Raw genomic sequence first — 6644 nt, forward strand, 5'->3', positions numbered from 1 at the left:
AAAAAAAAAAAAAAAACCTTCAAAAGCAGATTTTTGTCACTGCCAGGTGACCTTACTACTTACTAACCATGGGCGTACAAGGACAAACAAAATGAGGGCAAAAGAATTTATGCCTTGTTTTCTTTGCCTTTGACCTTCAGCCCTATGCATTCCTGCAAATGCTTTGCCCACAGCAAATGTTTGAAGACCCTGACTTTTCTAAGTGAGATTTCCAAGTGAATTTATGTTGTCTTGAAAGACAATCCCTTTACTGGAGAGCAATTTGTATTTGAAGAGAATGAGATCAGGTTGCTAAGGACATCCTTGTTTGCAATTTTTGGTTTATATAAATTATTGGGGAATAAGAAAAATAAGTTTATTCTTTATTCCAGATGGGAAACCAGAAGGGAACCGTGTTACAGGGTAAAGTGTGTCATGGGGCATGGGAGGCTCAGATGGAACAGGGCTCTGGGACTCCTCTCTTTCTTGACTTGGGACTTCTAATTTACCTACCAGGCCTTAAATTAAAAGACAAACAAAGGCTTCTAATTTGGTTAGGTGGGAACAGATGTTTATGTTCCTCTTGGTGGATGGATAGGCGAGGGAAGGAGGAAGTTTGTGGAAACTGAAAGAGGATGCTTTTTGGGGAGAGAGGAAGAAATCTCTTGTTTAATTACAAAACCAAAATATCATTTGTAGTGCCTTCCTTCTCCTACCAGTCGTTTAAGAAATTGACATGTAATCCACATACCACAAAATGCAGCAATTTAAAGTGTACCATTCTCTGGTATTTGTTTGTTTGTTTTTGAGATGGCGTCTCACTCTGTCACCCAGGCTGGAGTATATGGCGTAATCTCAGTTCACTTCAACCTGAGCCTCCCAGATTCAAGCCATTCTCCCATGTCAGGCTCTCAAGTTGCTGGGGTTAAAGGCACCTGCCATGGTGCCTGGCTAATTTTTGTATTTTTAGTACAGACAGGGTTTCACCATGTTGGCCAGGCTGGTGTTGAACTCCTGACCTCAGGTGACCTGCCCACCTCAGCCTCCTGAAGTGCTGGGATTACAGGCCTGAGCCACTGCACCAACCTCATATTCTGTTTTTAATAGTTCCATCAAAGAAGTAGGAAGCCCACATATTACTTATCTATTTATCTAATGTTAATAGAGCTTTCTTTTATGTTTACATAGATACCTTTTTTCATCCTGTTGTTTTTATCTTAGCTGTGTTTTTGTATTTAAAGGGTGCCTCTTCTACACATTATATAGGTGGGTCATGGGTTTTTTTTGTGTGTTTCTTAAAATTCAATCTCACTATCTCACTTTCACTTGGAGTGTTAAGTTTACTTACAGCTTAGTGGAGTTTCTAAATTATGCCATTTGTTTTCTTTTGTTTTTTTCTTTTTGAGACAGTCTTGCTCTGTCACCCAGGCTGGAGCAGTGGTGTGATCTCGGCTCACTGCAGCCTCCACCTCCCGGATTCAAGTGATTCTCCTGCCTCAGCCTCCCAAGTAGCTGGGATTACAGGTGTGTGCCACTGTGCCTGGCTAATTTTTTTTTTTTTTTTTTTTTTTTTTTTTTTTTCTGTTTTTTTCGTGCTTGTTTTTTCTTTTTTTTTTTTTTTTTTTTTGTATTTTCAGTAGTGAGCCAGCGTGCCTGACCTATTTCTCTTTTGTTTTTTTCCTTCCTTTCCTGCCTCCTTTTGGTAAATGGAGTGATTCTTCATGTATCCTTTCATCTCTAGTGACTTTTTGGCTGTATCTTTTTGCTCTATGTTTTTAGCTATATGTGCTTTCTTTAGCAATTGCTCTAGGGATTACAACACACATCCTTACTTTTCACAGTTCACCTGCAGTGCTTATGACACCACTTGGAATGTCTGTGAAGCACAGACATGGGCCACATGTAGGTGAGCCTGACACTGTATGCCAAGTCCAAGCAGTCAGTCACCAAGGGCCACATTTTGTATGATCCGATTTATATGAAATGCCTAGATGGGAAAATCCAGAGAGACAGGGAGCAGGTTATTGGTTACCTAGTGCTGGGGGTGGAAGGAAGAATTGGGAGGGTTGATGACTAAGGATAACAGGGTTCCTTGTTGGGGAAATGAAAATGTTCCAAAAATCGATGGTGGTGGTGGATGCACCATTCTGTGAGTATACAAAGAGCCACTGATGTTGATACTTTATTTTCATTTATTTATTTGTCTGGAGACAGTCTCACTCAGTTGCCCAAGCTGGAGTGTGGTGGCATGATCTTGACTCACTGCAACCTGCACATCCCAGGTTCAAGTGATTCTTCTGCCTCAGCCACCCCAGTAGCCGGGATTATAGGCATGTGCCACCATGCCTATTTTTTGTTTGTTTGTTTTTTTGAGACAGAGTCTGGCTCTGTTAGTGAGGCTGGACTGCAGTGGCATGATCTCAGCTCACTGCAACCTCCACCTTCCAGTTTCAAGCGATTCTTCTGCCTCAGCCTCCCATGTAGCTGGGATTACAGGTGCCTGACACCACATTAGGCTGCATTTTTGTATTTTTAGAAGAGATGGGGTATCACCATGTTGGCCAAGTTTGGTCTCGAACTCCTGACTTCAGGTGATCTACCCGCCTTGGCCTCCCAAAATGCTGGGATTACCGGCCTGAGCCACTGCATCCGACTCCATAAAGTAAATTTATATTGACCTTTTAAGAAACTGCCAAACTGTCTTTTGGAGTGGCCATGCTGACTTATTTTCCCCCAGCATGTGTGAAGGCTCCACTTCCACATACCCCCACTTGATATTGATAGTGACATCTTTTTGTTTGTTTTTTGAGATGGAGTCTCACTCTGTCACCCAGGCTGGAGTGCAGTGGTGCAGTCTCAGCTCACTGCAATCTCTGCCTGCCGAATCAAGCAATTCTCCTGTCTCAGCCTCTTGAATAGCTGGAACTCCAGATGCAGGTCACCATGCCTGGCTAATTTTTTTGTATTTTTAGTAGAGACAGGGTTTCGCTATGCTGCTCAGGCTGGTCTCGAAGTCCTGACCTTGTGATCCTCCCACCTTGGCCTTCCAGAGTGCTGGGATTACAGGTGTGAGCCACCACATCTGGCTGTGACATCTTTTTAATGTTGAACCTTTCTCTATAACATTTACAGCGTGGCTTTCTTTGCATTCAAGGTGTTTCATTGAGATTTCTTCATACGGATTGTGTGTGCATATCACATGTTTATTTCTGAGAGTTTTTTTTTTTTTTTTTGGTTGGTTGCAAATGGGATGTTTTCTTCTCTTTTCTGCTTGTTTGTACATAGGAAGACTGTCTGAGGCCAGGCTTGGTGGCTCAGACCTGTACTCCTAGCATTTTGGGAGGCTGAGGCAGAAGGATTGCTTGAGCCCAGGAGTTTGAGACCAGCCTGGGCAGCATAGTAAGACCCCGTCTCTTTTTTTTTTTTTTTGAGACAGGGTCTTGCTCTGTTGCCCGGGCTGGAGTGCAGTAGTGTAGTTCCAGCTTACTGCAACCTCCACCTCTCAGGTTCAAGGATTTCTCGTGCCTCAGCCTCCTGAGTACCTGGTATGACAGGTGTGTTTCACCACATCCCGGCTAATTTTTGTATTATTAGTAGAGTCAGGGTTTTGCCATGTTGACCAGGCTGGTATCGAACTCCCGGCCTCAAGCAATCTGCCTACCTTGATCTCCCAAAGTGCTGGGATTACAGGCATGAGCTGTGCCTGGCCCCATCTCAATAGTCTACAAATTAAGAAAAAGGAAGGCTGTTTAGTATGTTCCTTTTGTACCTAACTCCTTAGCAAAATCTGTCTGCTTCATTTTTCAGAGTAAATATAACTATTTCACCTCCTGCTTTTTCCTTTAATGTCTTACTTTCCTCCTTGCCTAGTTTCATGAGCTAGGGCCTCCAAAATAATAGTGGTAACAGAGGGCATTCTTTTGTTCCAAAGGTTGATGGAAGCTTCTATTGCTTCCATCGCTTACAAATGATGCTGGGCTTTGGCTTGATGGATGTGTGTCTGGGTGTAATTTACTTTATTGTGTGTAATTTAAGGAAGCATCCCTCTTTCTAATTTGGTAAGTTTCTTTTACAAATTTTGTAGTAAATTTTGTCAAAGGCCTTTTCAACATCTATGATGATTATGATTTTCAACATATTAATATAAATAAAATGAAAAGTTCTAATTTTGAGCCATCCTTTTCACATTGTACAAGTCTCTCTTGATTTAGGTAAGTTTTTTTTGAAGCCCCAGTGGGATTTATTTGCTAATATTTTATTTTGGATTTTTATACATTGATTTTTATGTAAATGTCTTATCTTGTTTTGTTTTAGAGATAGGACCTCACCCAGGCTGGAGTGCAGTGATGTGATCACACTTTATTGTAATTTTAAACTCCTGGGCTCAAGCGATCCTTCCGCTTCAGCCTCCTGGGTAACTGACACTATAGGCGTGTGCCACCATGCCTGGCTAATTTTAAATTTTCTGTAGAGATGGAGCCTTGATATGTTGTCTAGGCTGCAGTTTCAGTGTACATTGTAGATGTGAATATTTACTGGTCTTTCTGTTGGAATCATTCTCTCTCCCATCTGTTTGTCTTTAAATTCTGGGCATGCACACACACTCACCCGCACATCCTAACGGCAAAATATTGATGTTGTCCAACCTGCCTTGAGAAGGGAGAACTATTTTCCCTCTTTGTATCTCTGCTGGTGTCCAGTCCACTGCTGTGTTTTTGGTAAATACTTGACCCACAGAGTGTGGGAGGCAGGAAGGAAAGGCTTCTGCATTTCCTCTGTGGACCCGACATCATGGATCCATTAAGTATATTGGGAAACCAGCAGGTCAGGTGGCCGCACACTCTAGTTGCCTCTGACTCTGAATTGCTCAGGGCCCCTGCGTGCCAGTGATTTGCTTTTCTTTGTGAGTTGTCTCTTCACTCATATTCCTAGGCTGAGTTCCCCAAAACAGTGGCTAGCACAGCACCTGTAAGAGTTGTGGGTGCATATCTGATCTTGCATGACCTGATTTACATGGTGTTTTGAACAGGAGCTACCTTTTATGGCTTGGGAAATGGCTAAAGTTTACTTGACTTTCTTTCATAAAGTAACTGGTAGAATATGTGGCATAAGGCTATTATTGCAAAAGCAGAAGTGGTGGGGGGTGATTGAGCTTGGGCAGCATTGGGAGGCAGACAGGCCCGAATCAGCACCGTCCTGGCCATTTGTAGGTTATATGACCTTGGGGGAATCCCCTCAACTCTCTCAGTCTTTGTTTCTTCCCTCATTGAGGAGATCATCTATTCTTCATTGGACTATTGTAAGGCTTAAGATCAAACATCTTTCACGGTACTTGGAGCAGTGCCTGGGCTCGGGGTCTTTAGGCTGTAACCATAGCAAACACTCAGATCCCAGCCACCCTCCCTTCTCTTCCCTCCAGGTTGGAAATATGGAGTACCAACCTTCTCATTCCCATTTACCCTGGAGTTCTTTCTTCTGAACTTCATCTAGCACCTGCAGTGCACCAGGGATTCAAGGGTGGGGATGTCAGGGACAGCCAAGTCTGGCATCTGGCCCTCAGCTTGCCTCAGTCCCCGTGGCTGACACCTGGCCCTTTGCTCTGGAATCTGGACCCTACAATCTCCTATCAAAGACTCAGCCCAAAGAGGGCTTGAGGGCACCCCATATCGCTGAGAAGATTCCGTAGCTGCGCACGCCTCCCCAACTCCTGAGTGGATGATCAGCCCTAGCAATCCAGAGACACATTCTTGGATTCTGCTAGCTGTATTTTTTAGTTGAAAACTCAAAGGAAAAGATTATGTTCCAAAAGAAAGTAAAAAAAAAACTTTGAATGCTCTAGCCTGGAGTCCCATGTTCACAGGTGCCCCTACCACAACAGAGGCCCTCCAAAGCATTCAGTCCCAGTGTGGCTACACTAAAGACAGCAGCTCTCTACTTGGGCCTCTGAAGAGCTATCAGTTCCCCTCAAAGAAGCTCCTGCCTCAGGAGACTCCTGGATCAGGCAGGGAATGCTAGGACCAGGCAGCTGAACACTTCGGCACAGTCAGTGTTCTGAAGCGGTGGCTTCCCACATGGCTGTTGAATAAGTGAATAAATACCTTGGGCATGAACAGGAGCTGGTAGAGCCCTCTCTGCAGGGCTGGGACTCTCTGGCTACTCTGTCTCTTGGTTTACAGTGGAGATGTGGAGGAAGGCGGAGAATTACCCAGACCAGTGGGAGAGTTTCATGTCTTCAGAAGTATTTTGAGTGCAATGGCAAACAGCTCTTCTCCCCTGCATTTGAAGCACATGCCGTTCTGAGTTTCCCGGCATTCCATGCTGGTTATTCTGTCTCAGCCAAGAATCTTGCCCTTGTCAAGGACCTGGAATGAGAGTAGAAGGTGAAGGAGTTTGAAGTCTTTGGCAGCCTAGTGCTGGCTTAGATGAAATCTCAAACTGTAAAGAAGAGAGAAGAGAAGTAAGGCCAAGCTATGGGTCCCAGAGGAGAGGAGCCCCTATTACAGCCCCTGGCCCTCCTTATTAAAAGGACAACTCTCCATCCACTCCCACCCACCTCCCTCTCCCCTTTCTGTAAAAGCAGCAGGGATGGGTCGATGAGTCCTACACCTGCCAGGCCTTTGCAGGCAGTGGTGTTAGGCCCAGCCTGCTGAGTTCCTAGGAAATTG

Source organism: Cebus imitator, unplaced genomic scaffold (genome assembly GCF_001604975.1).
Source record: "Cebus imitator isolate Cc_AM_T3 unplaced genomic scaffold, Cebus_imitator-1.0 Scaffold31, whole genome shotgun sequence".
Classification (NCBI taxonomy): Eukaryota; Metazoa; Chordata; class Mammalia; order Primates; family Cebidae; genus Cebus; species Cebus imitator.